Source organism: Triturus cristatus, chromosome 9, assembly GCF_964204655.1.
Source record: "Triturus cristatus chromosome 9, aTriCri1.1, whole genome shotgun sequence".
Classification (NCBI taxonomy): domain Eukaryota; kingdom Metazoa; phylum Chordata; class Amphibia; order Caudata; family Salamandridae; genus Triturus; species Triturus cristatus.
Window position 1 is genome coordinate 584,874,314 of NC_140592.1, and position 24,140 is coordinate 584,898,453.

A 24,140-nucleotide genomic window follows, 5' to 3' on the forward strand; every position below is an offset into this window, starting at 1 on the left:
TAGCCTAGTCCTTTGTTATTTATAAATATTCTTACTTTGTTTCATAGCATCTCACATATTCTTTTAGTTTGTTTGCATAGCTTAGGGCAAATCTCGGTAACTGATTGTTCTATTCTAAGTTCTTGGTAGCTTTGTTCTTTTTGTAAGGCTTCTAGTAATTTGTATAGTGGAGGTTGGGTTCTGCCTAGTGTGGATTGGAAGGCGTTATGTCATCAACTGCGTTGTTTGTTTTTGCTTCCTATGCCATGGTGCTGTCATAGTCATTTTACCGTGGTATCTGGAATTTTGCATGGCATCTCTGTCCTGACCTATGTAGTCCGCCAACCCATTGCCCTCAAAGTAGTCCATTGGGGAGTAAGTTTTCCTTTGTTATTTTGATAATACGGGCCTTCTATTGGGATGTTGTAATGGTTGGTTACTTCTGTGACAGGGATGTAGGCTAGTGCAATCATTTTCTTAACGTCAAAATCAAATTGGCTATTGGTGGTATATTCCACACTTAGGGCCTCATTATGACCTTGGTGGTTGTACCATCGGGCCACAGCGTCCGCAGTCTAGAGCAAGCCACCAAGCTGGAGGCATCCTGATTGCCGCATTGTGAGTTTACCACTGGCAGCAGTCTTGCGCTGATTGCATGCTTTGGCTCACAGAGAGAGCCTGAAGGCAATGCAGCTGAACTGCAGCGCGTCCACTGTTGTTGCGCACTGTTACCATGCACCATGTCCTGCATGGCACACACTGCACGCACAACAGTGCTGGCATAGGTCACAATGCTCAATAGGCTAAACCGCCCAAGGGTCCTGTTTGGGGCCCATTCCTTACCTTTCTGCCGACCTTTTCATGGTGTGGTCCCCCGCCATGAAAAGGTCGGCGGAAAGGCAGGACGGAATAAACATGGTGGGGCCGGCATCGCCACTGCCTCTATTCCCAGCTGCTTGTCCTACTGCTGAGGAATCCAGGATCCTGGAGGGGCGGCGGTCTTCTGTTATTCCGACCGCCATTGTCATAATCGCACAGTCGGACCAGACGAGTAAGTTGGACCAGCCCGGCTTACATGGCAGTCTAGGGACCTCTGTACGCATAATCAAAAGGAATATTCATGTGTTTAAATCACCATGAATGGTGTATAGTTGATGAAATGGTTTGGGACACATTTTAAATGTACCATCCATCATCCATGTCTGACACAGGGACAATTTTAGTAAGTTGTTATTTAGTAGGAAGGGTTCCTCTCTATGAGTTAATATTAGGTTTGTTGGTATGTCTATCTCACTGTATGTTTTAGGAGTAGGTAGGTTGCCATTTTTAGTGTGTGTTATCAGGCACCGTACGTCAATATGAAAGGACAGGAATGAACCGTACTTAAGCAATACGGTGCATTTCTGTCCTTTCTGACTGTGCTGGCACTGTTATGGCAGCCTAGCACCAACGTAGGCACTTGTGCCCCATGGTGCAAGGGTGCATCCATTGCAGTCAGGATTGTTTTTGGGCAGAAAGGGACACCTTCCTGTGAAAAAACAGGAGAAATTAAGTTATTTTTCCTCATAACGCCTCACCTTGGGAGGCGTACAGATTTGGCGCTTCTCCAGTTTTACAACACTTTGTAAATCTGAAGCAACATCAAATTCCATGGGTGTTGCATGGGAAAACCCAATGCAATGTCCATGGAACACCTCCTGGACGCAGAGTAAGGTGACGCAGCGATTTGGGCTGCGTTGCCTTACTAATGATTCATGAGAATAGAATAGAATAGAATGAGGATTTGTAAGCGCGATGGCTACCCTGAGGCGTCCCAGCGCTATAGAGAGTCGGATGTGGAGAGGCGGAGAGGGGGCCTAATCTGCTTTGTTAAACAGCAGGGTTTTTAGCTTTTTCCAAAAGAGTAAATGGTTAGACTCTGAACGCAGATGTAAGGGAAGAGAGTTCCAGAGTTTAGCCGAATTGTAGGAGAACGACCGGCCCCCCGATCTGGCTCTCTTAATCTTGGGGACTCTGGCCAGAAACAGGGAGGCTGATCTAAGTTGTCTATTAGGTAGATAGGGAGAGATCAGAGAATGGCGCCCGTTTTCCAGAAGGCTCGATGGGCAATACATAAACTATTGAATGATATTCTTTCCCTGATTGGGAGCCAGTGAAGTTTCCTTAATTCAGACTTAACAGAGAGGCGGCGAGGGATCTGGAGGAGAGTTTGTGCCGCACAATTCTGAATAACCTGGAACTTGTTTAAAGTAGCCTGGGGGGCCCCTAAGTAGAGGGCATTCCCAAAGTCCAGACGAGACAGAACAAGGCCCTGGATCATGACTTGTCTAGCCTTGAAGGGTAGTAAAGGAAGAATTTTCCGAGTGAGCCTGAGTATGCCGACACAGGTTGCTGAAAGTTTGGCTGCCCGATAGTTAAAGTCAAAAGATTTGTCCAGCCAAATACCCAGGCTCTTGATTGGGTCCTTGGGAGTGGGAATTGGTCCGAGACATGCTGGCCAGAGAGGGTTGATGATGTTGTTAGAGGAGTTACCTAGGAGCATCATCTCAGTCTTGTCTCCATTTAGTTTGAGACAAGAGGATGTCATCCATGAGGTCAATACCTCTAAACAGTCCCTCAAATTGTTGTTCGCCTGAGTGTGGGGTTGATTTAGGGCTACCACTAGCTGCGTATCGTCCGCATAGGTCACAATTTTTATCCCGAAGGGGCGGACGTTCTCAGCAAGAGGGCTCATATAAATGTTAAAGAGCGTAGGGCTCAAAGAAGAGCCCTGTGGCACACCGCAGTCGAGCGGTTTGCTGGGAGAGGTGACATCTCCCTCGAAGACCTGGAAGGAGTGGTCAGACAGGAAGGATTCAAACCACCTGAGAACTTTTGTTGAGATTCCTAGGTTGGTGAGTCTTTGCAGTAGGATGCTATGTTTTACAGTGTCAAAGGCGGCACTTAGGTCCAGGAGGAGAATGGCTGCAGTGCCTCCCTGATCCATGATCCTTCTTGCCTCCTCTGTCACAATGACAAGGGCGGTCTGAATTCCATGCATGGATCTAAATTCTGTCTGGGAAGGGTCAAGCAAATGATTGGTTTCAAGAAACTCTGTCAGTGTCTTATTGACGTGCTTCTCTAAAATCTTGCGGAGCCAAAGTAATAAGGAAATTGGACGGTAGTTCCCAGAGTTATTTCGATCCAGGTTAGGTTTTTTTAGGAGGGCCTTAACCCTAGCCCGTTTCCAGAGAAGCGGGACTGTCTCGGTAGCTAGGGAGGCATTAGGTAAATCAAGAATAGTGGGGAGAATATGTGTGGTGACTGACAGCAGAGAGCGCGGGGGTGCTGGGTCATTGGGGGAGCCAGATTTAACCTGAAGCATAATGGGCTGTAGCATGGAACAGTCGAGAAGGGGAAGGTTATCAAGTGTTACTTGGGGAAGAGGCTCTATCTCGGAAGGTTTAATGGCTGATGTGGGGATCTGAGTATGAGGAAAAGAGGTGTAGATAGTTTGGATTTTATTATAGAAGAACTCTGCAAGATCATTGCAGCGGGATTGGGCATTGAGGGGATTAGGGGGTTTCTCTGGAAGTTTTGTGAGGGTCTTTACAATTTGATAGATTTCTCTAGGCTTGGAGGCCGCTGCGTTGATCCTGTTTTCGTAAAAGGCCGCTTGCGAGTTTATAATATCATTTTTATAAGATTTTATCGCCGCTCTATATGCGGTTTTCCTGGGAAGTGAATAGTCCAAACGCCATTTCCTCTCCAATTTTTTACATTGACGTTTGCTGTCTCGCAAGTCATGGGAATACCAGGGGGCCGTCTTAGTGCCGCGCTTAGGCTTAGTGCATTTAATGGGAAGTACAGAGTCCAGAGAGTGTGAGATCCATCTATTGTATTTTTCGTTAGCTAGAGTAGGGTCAGGGTTGGAGATTGGTTTGGACGCTTCGAGGGTCACTGCCCATTCAGCTTGGGTAAGTTTTGACCAGTTACGTTCCTTCCGAGTGAATGTAATGGAGGAAGGAGGGATATGTGCAGTGGCCCAATGAATGGGAATCAGGAAATGGTCCGTCCATGGCAAGGGGGAGGGGTTTCCTACTAGTAAATCTGTGCAATTACTGAAAATAGGATCCAGGAGGTGACCCTTGGAGTGAGTGGGTTTCACTACTAATTGTTGAAGCTGTAAAGCAGCAAGACCAATAGTCAGATCTGAACCGTTATGGTCAGTGATACCATCAAAGTGGATGTTGAAATCCCCTAGGAGTGTGTAATTTGCTGAATTACACACAAGATTGGCCACCGAGGAATACAGGGCATTAAGAAATTGTCCCATGATCCCTGGTGGGCGATATACAAGTGTCTCCGAAAAAGTACTGGTGGGGGAAAAGTCAAGAGAAAAAGCTAGGCTTTCACAGTCGGGTAATGGATTTGAAAGGCTGCGGCAACTATAGCAGTCCTTGTAAATATTTGCTAGGCCACCCCCTCTTCCAGTAGAGCGGTCTAGACGTAGGATTTGATATTCTTTGGGTAGGGCCTGGATGATGTCCGGTTCTGACTCAGAGTGAAGCCAAGTTTCTGTCAAAAAGATGGCATCTGGGATTAGTTCTTCTAAAAGCAGGGATACCTCTGTGGTATGTTTAGGGAGTGATCTACAGTTCAGAAGGTACATACTCCGTTGAGTACTTTTAACTGTGGGGTCGAGGGAGGGTTGAAATCCACAGTACTGGCAGAATGACCCTTGTTCTGCGGGGCTGCATGTGGGGAGGCATAGGAGTGAGGCCTTTCTTCTTAATTTCATTAAAAATTGTGAGCTGTACCTCCTTATATGAGTGGTGTGGCGAACAGGGGTCGTGGCCCCGGCCGGCCGCGGACGGGCGCAGACGGGCTTGCCTTTGGCGCGCCCGCTGCGCGTGCCTGCTGTGCGCTCGCCCCATGACCTCAATATTAGCGTGTGGGAGTCAGACGCTAGACTGCTCCCCACGCTACTCTCAAGATGGCGGCCGCGCGAAGAAACAGGTGGACTACTGCTCTTAAGAGTTGTTTGGAATTGGCAGAGATTTCAGAGCGTCCTGATTTAAGGTAAAATACGTATTCTTTATGTTATTAAAAGCCCAGCATAAATGAGAACACAGAGGGAGGTTAAAAAGTAAAAGATTAAAAGTAAACGCTACCGTTTTAAAAGCAAATCAGGTAGGAACGTCTCCACTGCTTCACACACACACAACCAGCCTCCGACTCCCGGCTCAAGCCTCAGGAGATGTGACAGTGCGCGCTCACACCAGAACCTCAATTATAGCGTGTGGGAGTCAGACGCTAGACTGCTCCCCACGCTACTCTCAAGATGGCGGCCGCGCGAAGAAACAGGTGGACTGCTGCTCTTAAGAGTTGTTTGGAATTGGCAGAGATTTCAAAGCGTCCTGATTTAAGGTAAAATACGTATTCTTTATGTTATTAAAAGCCCAGCATAAATAAGAACACAGAGGGAGGTTAAAAAGTAAAAGATTAAAAGTAAACGCTACCGTTTTAAAAGCAAATCAGGTAGGAACGTCTCCACTGCTTCACACACACACAACGAGCCTCCGTCTCCCGGCTCAAGCCTCAGGAGATGTGACAGTGCGCGCTCGCACCATAACCTCAATTATAGCGTGTGGGAGTCAGACGCTAGACTGCTCCCCACACTACTCTCAAGATGGCGGCCGCGCGAAGAAACAGGTGGACTACTGCTCTTAAGAGTTGTTTGGAATTGGCAGAGATTTCAGAGCGTCCTGATTTAAGGTAAAATACGTATTCTTTATGTTATTAAAAGCCCAGCATAAATAAGAACACAGAGGGAGGTTAAAAAGTAAAAGATTAAAAGTAAACGCTACCGTTTTAAAAGCAAATCAGGTAGGAACGTCTCCACTGCTTCACACACACACAACCAGCCTCCGTCTCCCGGCTCAAGCCTCAGGAGATGTGACAGTGCGCGCTCGCACCATAACCTCAATTATAGCGTGTGGGAGTCAGACGCTACACTGCTCCCCACGCTACTCTCAAGATGGCGGCCGCGCGAAGAAACAGGTGGACTACTGCTCTTAAAAGTTGTTTGGAATTGGCAGAGATTTCAGAGCGTCCTGATTTAAGGTAAAATACGTATTCTTTATGTTATTAAAAGCCCAGCATAAATAAGAACACAGAGGGAGGTTAAAAAGTAAAAGATTAAAAGTAAACGCTACCGTTTTAAAAGCAAATCAGGTAGGAACGTCTCCACTGTTTCACACACACACAACCAGCCTCCGTCTCCCGGCTCAAGCCTCAGGAGATGTGACGCTCAAAGGCCGCTCAAAGCCACGCTGGGTGGCTTTGTGTGGCTTCAAAAATCTTTATGAGATCCCTGTTTCATGCATGCACCATTTTACATGGTGCAAAAGTGACTCAGGGATCTCATCAATAAGCCCCTGGAATACGATTGATCTGAACTTTGTAAATGACGTTCCTAAATACTAGAATAAGACCTATCATTACCTCCTCATAAGTCTTCCTTGCCATATGACTAACAAAATGGCTATTCCATACGGCAGATATGCCTGGATGTGCTGCCCTTACCGAGATTATGAAGCCCTGCTTTAGCGGGCTCATGGCCTGGAGGCTGGGAATATGGTCAGCAGCGAGCTGAGGGCAGCCCCCATGTTGTTTGCTGTCTTCCGGTCCTAGGATGCTTGTTTCCAGTCCAGGGAGGACCTGGCCTGGCAGTTCAGGCTGGACTGTTCCCATTGGGCGCAGGGTCAAGACTGATTTGCATATGGCTGGGTCCAAACTGGAATGGTATGGTGAGCAAAAAAACGATGGATTTAGGGCCAGATCTCTGTACTGGGGTGAATGTATGACATTGTTCTGCATTCTGTCCATCAATTGTTCTTTTTGTCTTCCGGGATGCAGCATCTTTGTGTGTGGGTTCCGTGAGCTGATGGTTTGCTATGGCTTTCTCAGGTGCTCGTAAGTTCCTTCACCACCCGTATAGAGGTTTTCATGTCTAATGCGGACGGTAGTGTTGAGAGCAGTTTTTCAGTGACGTGGCAGTGAGGTGCTGCACAGCTTTGGACCAGCAGTTGGAGTCCCGTCGCTCTCAATCCAGGCTTTACGGTTGCAGTTGGGAATACAGCTGCACGAGTTTGCTACACAGATGACCATGCATGCTGTTTTCTCTGTGTTAAGTTGCTGGGTTTGAGAGTAGCTGGCAGAAATTTCACGGCACTCTTGTTGCTTGAGGCTTGTGTTAGCCTACAACCTGGGGGTTGATTTAGTCTGAGTTTTTGGCTGTGTGCAGTCTGGTTGAAGGACCGGCTGAGTCCCCCTCTCCAACAGAACCCTTCAAGCAAGTTAGTGCTCTATTCCTCCCATCTCTCTCTATAATGGCCTACCTCCTTCACCCCTGACCTAGTAAAAGAGGAGGAATGACCCACCCGACTTTCTGTTAGTTTGCCACTTTTGGCCCAGTAAAGTCAGGTTGTGGGCCTTCTCTTTCCACCTAGGGTAGGTGGATTATACTGGTGATCATTTTGGCTTATGGGACACATGGGTCAGAGGTGTCCGCCTGGATACTGAGGAGGTCTACTGTAGTATTTCTGTCTCCTGGACTTCTTTCAATGGCACCTTGATGGAGGACGTTTGTAAGGCTATGTTGTGGGCCTCTCCTCACTTGTTCTTGGACCACTTTTGGGTGGTGTTGAGTGGTTCATCTGCCTGGGATTTTGCTGAGGCTGTTCTGCCGGCTGGCTCTGCCTGCGATTGACTGCCACCCTGCTGTTGGGCATCTGTTTGTTTTTCCTCTGTTTGTGCTGTTTGCATCAAAACATTGTTTATGCTTCGTATTTTTGTTTCTGTTAGTTTGTGAAGGCCATGAAGCCGCATGGGCTTTGGTATTTGCTCACTATGTTAGTCATGTGGCGAGGAAGACTTACGATGAGGTAATGCTCCTGTTACTTACCAGTAATCTTCATTACTCCGAGTGCAGTCTACCTCGCCACATGAGTTCCCATCCCTCCTTTCTCTGTTTGGCTGTCGGCTTCATGTCGTTTGGGTGCTGAGGCTTGGTACTTGAACCATAAGGGGGTGAGACATGCCTCCTATTGTACTAGGTCAGGAATGAAGGAGATAGGCCATGTTAGGGAGGGACCTGAAACAAGGAATGTTCAGAGCCCACGTGGAACCTGGGAAACCTCTGTGATGAGGGATGGGTCGGAACATACATATATAAATCCAATTGATCCAGGGATGCCATCACCTCCCCTTGACTCAGAAAAGAAAGAATCCCCTGTAAAGATTACATTCAGACTCTAACATATGGAATAGATAGAGAAAATTATCTTTAAAGCCAACACTGAATTGAAGGCACCTGATGCCTACCTGCAAGTAAGAGAAAGGAATACACTCCCTGACCCCTCTAATGATGAGGAACCAGCTCTATTGCCCCCTATGAGAGCAGGGGTTGAATACCAGCTGAAGGACAACCCTCTCCATGGGAATGGATAAGAAAAGGGGAGCGCACAACAAAAATCTGGGGTTTGATAATCGAAAACCACAGTGTAGCCATTTCGAGGATCAGCAACACTCCTCGATCAATGAGCAACCATTTCCAAATGTCTAGAAATCTTAGCAACTATTGCCCACCGGGCTTTGCAAATGGGGTTGAGCTGGCAGTCAGGAATTAGAAACCAGCAGGCAAAACCAACTGACTACTGAGACCAGGATTTATATGTGGAAGAGACTTCCAAGCCGCTTCCCCATCCACAAGAAGCTGGATAGGCTCTACAATCCATCGACTGACCAACAGGCCACAAGCTACCAAAGAACAGCACCCTAAATGACCTACACAGGGCCAACAGTTTCCAGTCCAGCACAAGCGACAGCACCATCTCCCCCAATGGTGTGCCGAACAATATTACCCCTAAAAAAGGATTTACATCAGCAGATCTCATGTGCTGCATTCGCCTTCCAATACCGCAACCGGACCTGTAGTCTATCCACAAATGGCAGCGCCTGTGGAGGCTACCACTGCCGTCAAGGAAACAAACTAAATGCCTGACAACATCCAGGGCAGATAAGCCAGCATTGACAGTGGAGGAATGCTCCAATAGCCCTGCCTGACTCTTACAATCCATTAATAGGGACTAGTTTGCAACAGATATGCAGAAGCTCGAATGGAGAGATTGGTGGCAGCATAGGACCCCTAAGCTGCCGTCTCCACCCTGTCGTCCACGGGATCCAACAGGGAGGCATCCACCGAAAAAGAGAAGGTTGGGACAGCAAGAACTTGTCTGCAAACATATAATTGGAAAATACCTTTGTCAGATACAGCGGAAAGGTATTCCAGCCAACCACCTGCCACTCATTCGCCACAACCTCCTAACTGAGGCGTGCACAGGAAGAGACTCAGGGTCCCGACTCTGGTACTGCACAAACAAATTCACTGTTTCATCCGACACCTGAGGTAATGCAACGGCCAAATTGTATTAGAACTAGTAGACGGCACTATGCTCTGGTTTCTTAAGAGAGGACGGACCCACATGCTCATGAAAGGGAGCTAGCAAAAGAACAATGGTATGTACATGGCCTTTTGGTCCAGGGAAGGATAAATATTTCCAACGAGGGGATGAATTAATCATTACTCCGTTGACGCAAATCAATTTTGGAAAAACCTTATGTAGGAAGGGATGCAAGTGAACATTGTAAAACAGTTAATTTTTTAAAATAATATTCACTGTAACAATATATGTGGATAAAGATCCAGTGCTCACAATTTAGTGAAAAAGACGTGATGTGGTGAGAGAAGAAGAACTTTAAAAACATACATCGCATTTTCACATTAAAAACCAAAAGAAAAGAAAAGGAAAACTCCTTATAATTGAATTCAGATCTTCATCAGGACAGAGATGTGAGCATACGATATTCATGATAGCTGAAAGATGTGAATTTTTGGCTCGACAGGTGGGCTAAGGATTCAGATTACAGAACTTCAAGAAACCTGCGTTAGCGAATAACATGTCTGGAAGGGGGCAGCATCATGGACTGTGGAATTCCAGTGTGTGTTGATGAATAAGGTCAAATTAGGAGGGGACATGGAACCAGGGTCGCGAGGAAAACTGGAGCGTGACAATTACTGCTCCCTTAATTGTTCATGAAATTAATTCGGTGTTACCGCTGCAGTCAGTTGCCAAAGGAGGGGACAGGCAGCAGCTCCATCTGTGCACACAGGGACAATAAAGGGAGCAGTAATTGTCACGCTCCAGTCTTCCTCGGGACCCTGGTTCCATGTCCCTTCCTACTTTAACCTTCTGGGCTCAGGAGCTCGATTAATTTGACCATATTCATCAAAACACACTGGAATTCCACAGTCCATGACGCCGCTCTCTTCCACATTATTCGCTAACACAGGCTTCACGTGACTTCTGTAATCTCAATCATTAGCCCACCTGTTGAGTCAAAAATTCACACCTTGCGGCTATCACGAATACCATATGCTAACATCTCTGTCCTGATGAAGATCTCATATTATTGAGATCGAAACGTCGACCCTTCTACAACCAAACTCCCTAAATCGTTAGAGAAGTCTCTGTCTGTGACTATTTGGGCCTAACCCTCAACGAGAAAAAGGAGTGGGGTGATCAAATCAGGAAGGTTTGTCTCAAGTTGACGCAAACGTCAGGGGGCCTCACGAAACAGCAGAGGAAGTGTGTACGAAAGATGCTGGGGCCGGTGCTGGAAATCTATAAGGTGCAAGTTAGAGGGGCTGCCTTGTACGGAGCCGAATTATGGGGCCATAGGCCAACCGAACAACTTGCAAGGATTGAAAACTCTTTCCTAAGACAGCTGGTGGGTCATCCTAATAGCACCCCTTTACCCTTTAACTCCGCTCCGAATGGACCTGGGCGTGAGCCCAATGGCACAGGAGGTAGCGCTCAGACCCCTACTTTATTGGCACCGCCTATGGAGTACCCTAGAGTTATCCACGTATAAGGAGGAATTGAGGGAGGTGGCCAATCTCAGGTGGGCTAGCAAAATGTCCTGGCTCACCTACATTAAGAACTCCTTTGTAGCCATTGGAATGGGAGATTTATGGAATAGCCCGGTAGAAAGCTCTCTGGTTACACCAAGAAAAGTCCTGATAAAAAACATTAAGGATCACCATCTCAATTTACTCCAGAGGGGCCTCAGGACAGGCACACTTACTACATCCTTTCTAGATGTCAAATTCCTATACCTCCTAGAACTAGCCTCAATGACATACAGCCCTTGTGCAGTTCAGGCATGGCTTACTCCCCTTACATGCTGTCACCTATAAGTGGGGGGGGATAGTCAGACGAAAGCTTGTCCGTCTTGCAAAAAGTGTACGGAGACCGACTTGCATGTGTAGTTTTTTTGCCCTATCTACAAGGCTATAAGGGCTCGTTGGCTAAGCCAGCTTTGCAGGAACCTTGGAACTCCCCATTGCCTACAGGCCTATAGAATCCTAAAATACGACACTGGCATGCCAATTGTTTATTCTGTCTCCAGTTATTTGTTCTCAATGTGGTGTGCTCGTTGCGCAGTCCTAAAGAAAGTATAAGTCTAAACTGCCCATCCTCTGCATTTTCTAAAGACCCCAGACACCTCATTTTATTTAGTCTGACCTCTTAATACATTCGACTTTGTATTTTATGATTGAGATACTTAATGCCTACCAAGCTACTTAATATTTTATTTTTTAAATTTTTTAGATGTTTTTATATTTATGAGTACACAAACATTTTTATATGGATAAATTGTAATGAATTTGTAAATGTTTTATATATGCTTTTAAGGTCCTGTAAGGCAGAAATAAAGCTTCTTTTGACTTGACTTGAAATCTCTTGAATTAAATCATAAGGAGTTTTCCTTTTCATTTATTTTGATTTTTGTTGTCAATGCGATGCATGTTTTTAAAGTTCTTCTTCTCTCACCACATCACGTCTTTTTCACTAAATTGTGAGCACAGGATCTTTATCCACATACAATGTTACAGTAAATATTGTTAATAAATTAACTGTTTTACAATGTTCACTTGCATCCCTTCCTACATAAGGTTTTTCCAAAATTGATCCACGTCAAAGGAGTAATGATTATTTCATCCCCTCATTAAAAATATTTATCCTTACCTCGACCAAAAGGCCATGTACGAACCATTGTTCTTTTTATAACTATCAGAAACCCAAGGTTCCATTGACAGGGTCCTCTTGTTCTGTAATACACACCTGAAAGGGAGCAGCCACAGCAGACTGAAATAAAAAGTAGTTGGTATGCAAGAGTCTATCGAAAAACGTATGGCAGCTGTTGTAAGTACAAATTCTAGCCTAAAATATAATGTATATGACAGCAAGGGCGTACAAATGTGCAGGAGGCGAGATAATTACAGTGTTATTCAGGCTTTAATTATAGAAGCAGCCGCAGCCAGCAGTCCCGAACTCAGTGCGACCATGCACTTAAAGAGTATGGCCCTCATTATGATGACAGACAAACTGCCACAGGCAGGCCATTGGTTGCGGTCTGCCCGCCATCTAGGGCATCAGTTTGACCGCTGCTTAAAAGGCAGCTGCTTGGACTGTAGAGGTGGGGGCTAGGACTGCCGCCTCCTACAGGATCAAACATCCTGTGTTAAAGTGAGGCAGTTGGTCAGACACTTTGCTTACTGTTCTTAGAAGATGTCACCTCTAGGATTAGCCAAGTCAAATAAATATTGAGTCTCAGGGATGGAAATTAAGATCATTTGCAATGGGAATATTTTCTCCCTGAATACTGTCAGGTATGATTTTCAACAGAAAAATTGACCAATGAGCAGGGTGGTTGAGGAAGGATTGGGTATTTGGAATTCTGAGCTGGTATGAAATTTTCTGATGGATTGGGGGCTTGAATGATACAATCTAAAAAATATATTTCTTGGCTTCCCTGATTTTACACTTGTAGATGTTTGCCAAATTCGTTATACTCAATTTTGTTTATATTATAGTGTTTCTATCAGCATCTTTCCACACCCCTAGGCTGAGTGTTGTTAATACAGCCACAACACGGAAGATTTGTCTCTTTACATGTTTTGCTTGGCGTTTTGGTGCCGTATAGACTGGCACTGGTGTAAGCCAAATAGAAGTGAGTGATTAAAATTACTGAGAAGAAAGTCATGGTCCACTTATTTAATCATTGTGTTGGAATTAGATAAGATTTTTGTGAAAGCAGATGAAGGTGTTGCCAGTTACACGACAGTACCACGTAGGTGGCAGTAGGTATTGACTACCTGGAGAGAGGATGACCTCAGTAGGGATGCCATGGTGATCCATCCAAATAATTGGTATGGGTTCTCCTTCTTGAATTATATTGGTGTCTGCAAAGATGGGGCCTAGCAAATGTTTGGTTTCATTAGTTGTTTTAGTGCATAGGAGATGTACATCAGTGATCACTAATTCATTCAGAAATGTAAAGGCAGTGATCCTCTGGGATTACAGGCACAATCTTAGATCTCCTAGCAACATCAGATTCAGGTTTATTCATGTCTTAATTACTTAAAACCATACATGCAAGAGAAAGTGAAAACATCACTATCAAATTAGTGTAAAATATTCTCTAAAAACCCCTGCATTAGTCTGTGTGCCAAACGTAATTTAAACATGAGTAAAAACCCTGTAAAAAAGGAGTAAAACAATTGTCCGGTTACAGGCTACATCGGATGCCGAGTACCGACGGAGAGAGCGGTGCCCCCTTCCTGAGCTGTCGCCAGGTTGAGGTGGAGTCTCTTACCCAGCAGTTGCAGGTAATAATTCCTCATGAAGAAGACGAACTTGGAATAGCGTCTATTTTCTGTATCCTTTTTGTTTAGTCACTTGAGCACATAAGCAGCAGCATCAATATAGGTCCTGATTAAAGCCTAGCCCAACGGAAGGGCATTTAGGCTGAAACATGTTGACCATCATTTTCAAACCATAACGCTGGTGCACTGCTTTTAATCCTGGCAGTGGGTGTATCGAAATAAATAATACTTTTTACGCTCACTAGCTAGTTTTAGTTTCACTTTCCTCACATTAGATTTTTTCTTTACTCTGCACCCTCGCTCACACTGATTCTCTTCATATGTGAATTGAGAATATCCTATTAGAGTAGGCACCTAAAACATCCCTGAGTTCCTCCTTCTCAGAGAGGGGGCTGTAGCCCTCAAAGGAACTAGGCGTTTCCTTTGAGAGGAGAATCCCATATGATGAAGCATGTCACCTTTGGTGAGTGAGGGATTTCGTCCTGTAAAGGGAAGTGCCCACAGTTAGGTCTGTGCGCTATAGCCAATGGTTCTGTGCTGATTATCTCAGTAAATATTTAGTAGTGGCTCGCCACACACATTTCTTTCACTTTTTGTGACGCACCAGCGGTGTAAAAAATGAGCCATGTTGTGCCATATTTACAAAGTGACGCATCGAGTTAGATGCATCACTTTGTAAACCCCTGCGCCAAATTATACCTGCACCAGGTATGATGTATTCAGGGGGGCGTTCCAACGCAGGAAAGGGTAGTAGAAGTGACGCAGTGAAATCTATAAGGTTTCACTGTGGCACTTCTGGGACGCAAATGCGTCAATTTCTTACGCCTGCCTCATGGCAGGCATAAGACTGATGCAGGCACATTTAACATGGGACTTACCTATGTGTAATGACCCTTTGCTGGAGTTGCGTCACGTTTGTGACACACACCAGCAATGCGTCATTTTTGCGCCCACAGATACGTCAGAAATACTGAAGTATCTGTAACTCCTTGCAACAAGATGCGTCCTACTGTAAGTTAGTGATGAACCGGTAAAAGTGCCTTCAAGGGTTTTGTTTACAATACTTAGTCATGCAATTTCAAACTCTCAATCTAGTACAAGCTTTCATCAATTACTTGTTATTCAATTGCTTTTTGTAAAGATTTATAAATTGTATTTGGTAAATGTTGATCAATTCTAGATAAAATAAAGACTTAAATCCAATCATAAGAAATATGATCAAAAGATATACAAACACGGGTGTATATAAAAAGAAATTTTATATTTCAAAGAATTTATCAAGGGTACTACAAATATACACATACAATGTAACAAGAGGAAGTTGTAAACAATTCAATGGTCCTACAATATTACACTTATATACACTTTTCCTTGTATAAGTTGACTTTAGAAAAAGTGTTAAGTTCGACGTTTCGGTCTCTCATGCAATCGTCCATGAGACCATCTTCAGGACTATTGTGTACTATTTGGATGACCCCTGCGATCGATTGGAGCTGATCCTAGTAACTGCCAAGTGATAATGGTCAATAACGATATGTGTAGACAGGATCCGTCTTTGTTGGATACCTGCTATTTCGAATGTATGGAAAATCGTCACAGTCAGGTAAAACTTGTAAGACTCGTATCTTTATTCGGAGTCCTATAATTTAATTCTTTAGAGTTGGACTTCGGTTGTGAGTGAATCTGATAATTAGAATCAGCCAGCGAGGTTTCCACAATCATGCATCAGATGTATGACACATCATTGGTGTCTCAAGGAGGGCGCAATAAATAGTGGCGCATCGCTGTTTTCTCGCAGCGATGCATCACTTTTCTTAAATTAAGCCCCCAGTATTTATTTGGAAAAACCAAACTCCAGGCAGATTGGTGCAGTAGAACCATGTTCTGGAAGGTTGAAAACCAACATATAGGTGCTAACTAAGAATGTATCCAATAAATCTGAACCTCTCCCAAACAAGGCATCTGATCCATATGCTAGAGAAGGCAATAGTTTTGCGCAAATAACTTTCGTTAAGGGTTCGAAAGAGGGACCTAAACGTTTTTTTGAAAGCTTCAAAAACGCATGGAGTAAAGAAACTGCTTTTGGTTCTATGGACTTCTTGTGGGGAAGAAGATATCAATGATTGTCCACAACCACTCCCTTGTACCTATATTCCTAAGCAGTTTTAATTTGGAGGCTGTTCAGGTACCACTGGCCTGGCTTTTAATATCTTTCTACCTGTTACCATTTTTCTGGTTTTTTCTGGGTTGATAGAAAGCCCATTGCGTTTCCAGTGGTGGCTGGCAACTACTGAGGGTGAGAGCGTGGGCATACAAAAGTAAAAATAAAGAAAAAACAAAATGCACTTACCGATCCTGAAGACTGTGGCGATGTCCTCCTCACTGTAATCTCATCTACTGCTGGGACTGCAATGCAGGCACCAGCAAACTCCCTAGACCATTCGAGGACTGCTCATGTGCTGTTAACCAGCATGCGAGCAGTGCCCTGTTTGATGGGAGCGGCCTCTGTCGCTGCTCCTGAGGGTACTGGATGCCTACACTTGCTCTCAACCTACTTGTCTTAAGACAGGTGGGTTGATAGATTTAAAGTGTGCATGTGTGGCTGGCTGTCTCAAGACAGTCAGCCAAAGACACATGTGCACTTTAAAAAGGTGGAAAAAACAGCTCTCTGTCCACCACTCCTCCCTGAGCAGGCCCCCCCCCCGTCCTGATGCTCGGTTCAGGACAGGATGATTAAATGGTAATGAATTACCATTTTATTTTTTATCTTTCGGGGGGACACATAAGTGGGGCGACACTCCTCCACTCCATTGGAGGAGCCGCCCATGTGCATTTCATGTAATAGTATAGTTTATCCAGAAGCCATCGTAGCCCCACTCTAGTTTTAGATAATAAAAGGGAATTGTTTGTGTAGAGAAGGCAGCTAATTGATTCACCCCCAAGTGTTGTGGCATGTGCATTCACTTCTCCTAAATTTGTCAGGAGGTCAGCCAAAAAGATGTTACAAAGCAATGGGGCTAAAATAAAAATAAAAATTTAACCTGTCCAAGTTTGTATTTTACAGGTTAAGGAGATGCAGTCTCCTAGTTTAACTTGGAGCCAGGTTTTAGAATACAATGTGACAATACTGTTTAATAGGAGGGACAGGATGTTTCTTGCTGCTAGCTTCTGCCATAAAATGCTGCGTGGGACCGAGTTACACGCAGCTTTGAAATCTACAAATCCATTTGTAAGTCATCATAGCCAAGGCCAGAAAATCTGCAGTGGTTCTGATCCCCTCTCTAAATCCCATTTGATGTGGGGGGACAGTATAGTGTTCATTTGCCCAGGACTTTAGCTCATCAAGAAGAAGGCTTACGCAATATTTGGCCTCATTGTCTAGCAAAGAGATTTGTTGATAGTTTCCCGGGTCTGGGGTTTTTACTCCTTTATGTATCTCCAAGAATCGAAGATCTGTACAGGGGCAATGCAGTGATTATATAATGGAGTTAGGAGGGTCTCCCAAAATGGGTTGGCTTTAAAAAATTGTTGGGGCAGGCCATTTGTTCCCGGGGCACCTTCACGTTGACCCCTGTTGATCAATCTGAGGACCTGTTTGCTGGTGAAACCAGTAGTCTCCATGCTTGGCAGGGCATGTGTTGCAGGGGTTCGTAAGTTTGACTGTTCTGTGTCAAGCGTTGTTTTCTGAGTCTGAGGGTCCTGCTTCCCATTTACTCTCATTAGATATTGTTCATGTAGTTGTATGGGCACGTTGGGAATCAATGATGTGATCTACCCATTGGTGCGCAGCTATGTTTGCGTTGTTGGCAACAGGGCATCCAAGGCCACTTTTACTTACCATCTCCCAGACTTTTTTATGAGCTTCTTGACCTGCTAGCATAGAGGAGGGACGTCAATAAGTAATCATTTTCATCTCGTCTAACAACCAATTATTCCTTTCTATAGGCCTTCTGTAGAGCTGAAATTTCTTGACTAGGACCAGCCTCAATCGGATTTCATCTGAAACTTCAAATCTGTTTGTGGAGCTCCTTTTTGATGGACCTTATGGATGGAGGGAGCCTGCGGTGTGGCCTTCTGTTTAGCATCAAGGCATGGGTTCTGCATATGTTTGAAGGGAACTCATCAATTGGGTTTTTGATTCCCATTTCCCATGTCTTGGATGGGCCCAGTTTACCTTTGGCCAAAGATTCCATTATCAGGTGGCAGCACTCCTCCAAGTCCTTCACGGAAGCTTCATTCTAGTTTAATCTCTTTAGGGTTTTTGTTACTGTTGCCGAGCCTGTGTCTAGATTCTAGACTTTTCACCAATAACTGACTTTTGTTGCCTAGCTGCAGGACTGCGGGTTGCGGTCACTTTCTGTGTGGGCTTCTATCTTAAATAAAACCAAATATCTGAACAGGACAAGGATCATAAAGGTGTAGTCTAGGAAGGAGTAAGATTTTGAGGAAGTATGCGTGGGTGCAAGTAGCTGATTCTCTCTTACTTTTCCGTCCATTAGTCGGAGATCTGCATTTGTGCATATACCCAGTATCTGTTCTCCAAAGGGATTACATCTTTTGGTGGAGCGTTTAATTTGGTGGGGTAGGTGCCACAGTTCATCAAGGAGAGGCACCAAATTGTCCTCAAGAATATTAAAAAAAAGGTTTGAGTTGACACATCTGTTAGGAACATATATGCCCCAATATACTTTTGACATAAATCTGTTATTATTGTTTCCAATTTTGGTATGATCTCACATTACATGAGGTGATGTGGATGGCTGTAGATGTTCATAATTATAAGTGGGTCCTTAAGATCGCACACCTAGTGCCTGACTAAAATTCAAGATTCTTATAATGCAATTTCTTCTGTTTTGACATCCAAGTTTTATGAGATACTGAACGCTAGACCACCTTTGGGTTGGACCTTTAACTTCATTTTAGTATCGCAGTTCGGTACTCCAAGTACCTAATCAGTGGTATTGATGTCATACTCCACATTTCCTGCAGGATTATCACATTGAATTGTTGCCAGTAACCGACCACTTATGCATCATCGGTCAAAGTACTCAGCCACCCACCTTCCATGAGCAGACCTTAAGGTTAGTGGTGGGGCTGAATGTGTGCTTAAGCAGCAGTCAATTTCCTGATAGGTTAACTAGAGCGGTTGGCAGCCATAACCAGTCTAAGTCTATCTGCTTATTACTATTTTAAATGTGTCATAGATTGCTTTCTGATTGATATTGCTGCCTAGCTACTGGGGTTTTAGGATGATTATTACAGCCTATTACATTTCTGAGAATTGAAAACGTCACATTAGAGCAACTTCTATTTTGCCTATCTATCATGGGTTTATCACACTGCTGTACCGGATATGTTCTGTTGGAAATCTTGTGAGTTTTATGCCCCGGTTGCTTGAACATTCTTATTCCTGCCACATTTGGTGGGTCTGATCGCTCATGGACCATGTTATTAGTATGAGTTTGTTTGGTTGTGTCCCTCGAGGAGGGTGAAACTCAATAGTTTGTATATCTGCACTGGTTAAATGCACCAATGGCACATGACTTTTTAAAAGCTTCTCTATATTTCCCTTATTTCAATAAATTGTGCGACTTATTGATACATATTCCAAGTAGAGTAGAATCTGGTTTCCTTGAGGAATGCTGGCGTCTGGATTTTGGACAGATGCATTACTTTCTGTAATTCAAATATAGCCTCTGTGTTTCTTTCTTCCTCCAATATGAAACATTAATAAACTACCACACTGCCCATGGACTCACAATCGTGTGGGGGATAAGCTTCTGTTGCATCTAACCAATCTCGCCCTATTTGGGCAGATATATGTGGGGTCCTCTCCCTTTTTTTCCCTTTCCCTTTTCCTTTAGCTATATATATATTTTTTGCTTCTTCATATTTATTTATTTAAATTTTTTTGCTTTCCTTTTGTCTTGTATTATCATTATTCTTTTTCTCTATTATGTTCTACTTTTTATTACTCACTGCTATCTCTTCCTTTAGTACTTCTAATTAAGTGTGTTTTTTACTTTCAACTATTTAGTTTTATCTGTGTAAACCTTTCAGTGTTTATCTCATTAGCAATTTTCACTATCTCTGTAACCATCTTATTACGATGGATTAACATGTCTTTCTTCCTTTTACCACTACTAAGATGGGTTGTTATACCAATCCATTATGGCGGCTAGATTCTACAATGTTTTTGCTGCATCACATGACTGGTGATGTCACATGCCCCAAGACGTCAGGTGATTCACCCGATGCGCGCGTGACGCTTGATCTTCGCTTTCCTTCCCCTTCTTTCCCCGTCGCGTCCCTTATCTTTCCTTTTCTTTTTCGTTTTCACTCTTTCCTTATATCTTCTTTTTTCCTTTCTTTCTTCTCTTCCCTTCTTTTATTTTTTCTCTTCCCTTTCCCTTTCTTTTCTGTTCTTTCCCTTCCCTTTCTTGTATAGTATTTCGTGGTTATCATATTTTTTTGGGGAATGATTCCTTGCCTTATATATAAATCAATTCCTCACGGTTACACACTAGGGATAGGCACCTTAATATCGGTGCTGACGATGTTCTAATTTTTTGTATATACACTTCTTGTTTTATATACGTGTATGCAGTAATTTTATGGTATATGATATATATGAAATGAGTATTGTCTTGTATTGTATTCACTTATGATATAAATGTTGTAATGTTGTTATTTTTGTTAATTTGTCTTTTTTGTCCGCCTTTTCATTAATGGATGAACTCTTCTCGTCTCTGGTAGATTTATAATACCCAACTACCAGATAGAATATATCGTTGTGTCATGTGATGTTCTGTGGTGTTGCTGTTATTTAAATGTGGTCATGTTGCATGTTTTCAGCCTTGAAGAAGTTCCAGTGTGGAACGAAACGCGTTGGCTGCGAATCTTTTTACAAGAAAATTAAAAGAATACTTCAAAAAAATTGTCTGGACCTGGACTTTTACTGGTGCACCTTCCTCTTCTGCTTTATCTTACACAACTGGTCTCCAGTGGAGTCGATCTACGGCGTGCTCCTGGAAGATTTGTGCACAGGAACTGAATTTTTAACTAAACATATGGGATTTAAAGTGCTTAACTTATGGTCAGCCGTAGTTTGTTCTTTTGCATAAAGATCTAGTGGCAGTTTATTTGATTTGACCTTATCGACCAGTTTCTTGTATTCTGCCTGCAGTAGGCCGAGATTAGTGGACATCGTTCCCATGCACGCCTCCAGCGCCGTCCGTGAGTCCCGTATTTCCTTCAAGATTAAATCCAGCTTCACATCGTGTGGATCTGTTCCAGTGGGAGGTATCATGTCATTGTCCAAAGCGTTGGAGGGGTCACTGCCAAATGTGAGCTGCATTTCGCCATCAGCGGCCGCATCTGCTTGTTTGCTTTTGGTGATGCGTCCCATCGCGCCTCGGCATCCGCCCATCCATCTCTGCTCCAGGATGGTTACTTGAGGGGCCAATAGGGCACCATATCCCTCAGTGCGACACCCACAAACAAGTTCCGGTCCTCGTCGCACAAAAACTGCGTCTGCAGACACAAATCCCGCAGGTCACAGGTCCTGAATCCCATTCATGCGCTGATCCTGCACCCCTCGCATTCACCGCCAGCAATGTCGGCCTCTGCGCCACCAATGAGTAGTAAATCAGTCCCAGCAGTGGCAGTATCAATGTATTCACAGCCTGATCCCGTGCACTCCTCCACAATCAGCTCAACAGCAGTTGGAGGGCATCACCAACATCTGCATATGTGGTCGCTAATCCTGGGGGCAGAGGCACAAGCAGTCACAAGGGGGCCCAGCAGCAGTGCTCTGGTCTGTGCATCGGAGGTCAGCATTTACAACAGGCAGAGGCAGCGCGCGTAGGACACTGCAGTGTGGCTGCATGCAGATCACGGCTTCCCATATGCAGTGGGGAGCAGCAATGTCTGACGCAGTACCAGGGGCGCCCTCTCGCAGTCCCACAATTCTGCCCCACAACAGAGGCTCACCTTAGAAGTGCTGAAATATGCCACATGCGGGGGGGGTTAATGTGGCCGCCGACCCCACACTCCGTGATGCCAATATTCCCTGCACTCGCTTCCACATTCATCAGGGCGTGGCTCGTCTCCACCTTCACTAATGCCGGCCAAGCTCCGTCCCGCCCACATCTGCCAGATAAAATGCTCACTGCAGTCTCCCACCGCAACACCGCCGATCAGGCGTATTGGCCGCAATCTTCTCGGCGACTCCACTCACAGCCGCCGTATGCACCACAGAGATTTCAAAGTCCAGCGGGACGGCCTCACTAGGGACGCGACTCCGCCCCTCGCTGTTTCACGGCTCCGATGCCGTTCAGGATCATCGTACTCTTGGGCAGGATCCATCAGATGTACGGCGCTCAAGAACACAGCCGCCGGGTCCAGAAGTGTTCCACCACGACAGGATGGGCGACCCAGACGTGCAGGTCCAGTAAACTGCAAGATATTCTGCTATTTGTCAGGGTAGGGAACGGAGCTCTTTCAGCTCACGTCCTCCATGCTCGGCTGTTGGCCACGCCCCCCGTCCCTCATGTTTTTTATGCCTTACCAGATGCCTTCTCTGTCATTTGCGGTTTCCTCTGCTAGTTGGTTCTTCAAGCTTTGGGTGTGTATTAGCTTTTGTTATTTCCTGCAGCCCAATTGATCGGAGGGAATCCTGGGGCTTACTTGTACCATGTGGTGCGCTGTGTATTAGTGTGGGTAAGGGTTGCTTGACTGAGATCTTGCTTTAGCATTGTGAAACATGTGTTTGACAAATTCTCTTATTTATGTTAGCAACTGGGGAGGCACAATTTATCTGGACAGTTGAACTTTCTGCATGGGGAGTGTGGAGTTGCATCCATGGTCTCCACTTTTTTTTTCTCAAAAATTGGATACATGTTTTGTGATCCATGGTCTACAGTGGTTAATTGCCCCATGATCTGTTTTTTCCTTTCTTTTCTCAGTCTTTTACGTTCACATTTGGAAGGGGGGTTCCTTTAGGTGACAAGTGTGGTTGTCAGGTTAGATTGCTCTCCTCCTGATGAACTACATTGGAGGTCTGGACGAATGCTCTCCACTTCATGTGTGACTTTTAGTACTCCTGCTAAAAAATTTAAAGTGTTTGCACTCTTGTTGTGGGGAACCGCATGTCCAGGTAGTAGTTATGTATGTATTTTAGCTGTGTACGTCATATGGAGTACTAGCGTTGATTGAGGTTCTCAGAGGGTTCCTTTACTTTGTGACTCCTTTAGGTTGCTTGGAATGCTAGGGACCTTAGGTACCCTAAAGCTGAACTTATTTGTTTCGGCTGTACACAATATGAAGGAGCATGACATGGTGGAAGGATCAATGTTGTGTTCTGTTTTTGATGGGACTTCCGATCTCAACATGGAGGTGATCCGATGGGTCACAGGTGTACTTCCATTAACACTGCCACTAAGTAGTATTGTCATAGTTAGGTTTTTTAGGTCTGAAACAATTGACGATAGAACTTCTGGCAAAGTTAAATAAAGGTGAACAGGCACACTTTCCAAGCTCAGCATGCACTGGGTTAGCTTTGAGCGTTTCCTAGGCCCACACAATAAGGAAGTGGAGTGCATCAAGCCTGGTGTCAGATCCGGATACCAACACCGCAGGGTGTTTAATACATCTAGTTGAACCTCTACTTTCTTGGATTTAAATTTTATTGATTGGACAGTAGTGTGAAATGTTGTCAGTAGCATTGGCCAACAGTCGTCTGTCATGCAGTTGTTTGGTTTAGGAGGCATATTATTCACAGTCCCTGTGTCCTCAAGAGGTGGTGTTTCTCTTTGTCAGCCCATGGAAAGACTCAGCATTGTGCCAAGACCTGTCTATTTCATTATGACCCTGGGGGACATGGGCCCTTTTACTTGTTTGCTTGTTTGTTGAGCTGGTTCATGTCACAGAATAATGCTTGCCATCGACTGAGGAGCTATAGTTGATCCCCCATATTTGAAATTCTGTATGGTCGACTTGCTGGTCCTTTAATTAGATGATTCATAGGATGTTGGGTTGTCAGGTCCTGCTCCTGCAGGGTTGTTTTGGTAGTTCTCATAGGAGTGCCCTCTATTTGGCCCTCTCCTTGTGTGGTGATATGCGCAATTAGATGTTGGCTGTAGTTCCTTGTTTCAGCCTCCACTTCCTGCTCGGCTTGTGCTCTTTGCTTGGCTTTCAATTTTATGTTCTGAACCATATGCGCCTTCAAAAAAGTAGTCCCCCCTGCTGATATTCTTTTGGGTTCTTGTGCTGGCGCTTTTGGCCTTTTGAGCACCTTGGCTAATACATTAACGGAGGCGGCAGCTGCTATCAGTCTTGAAAAAGCTGAAGATAGATGGAGTCTAATTATTTCCCACAGCTTTCGGTT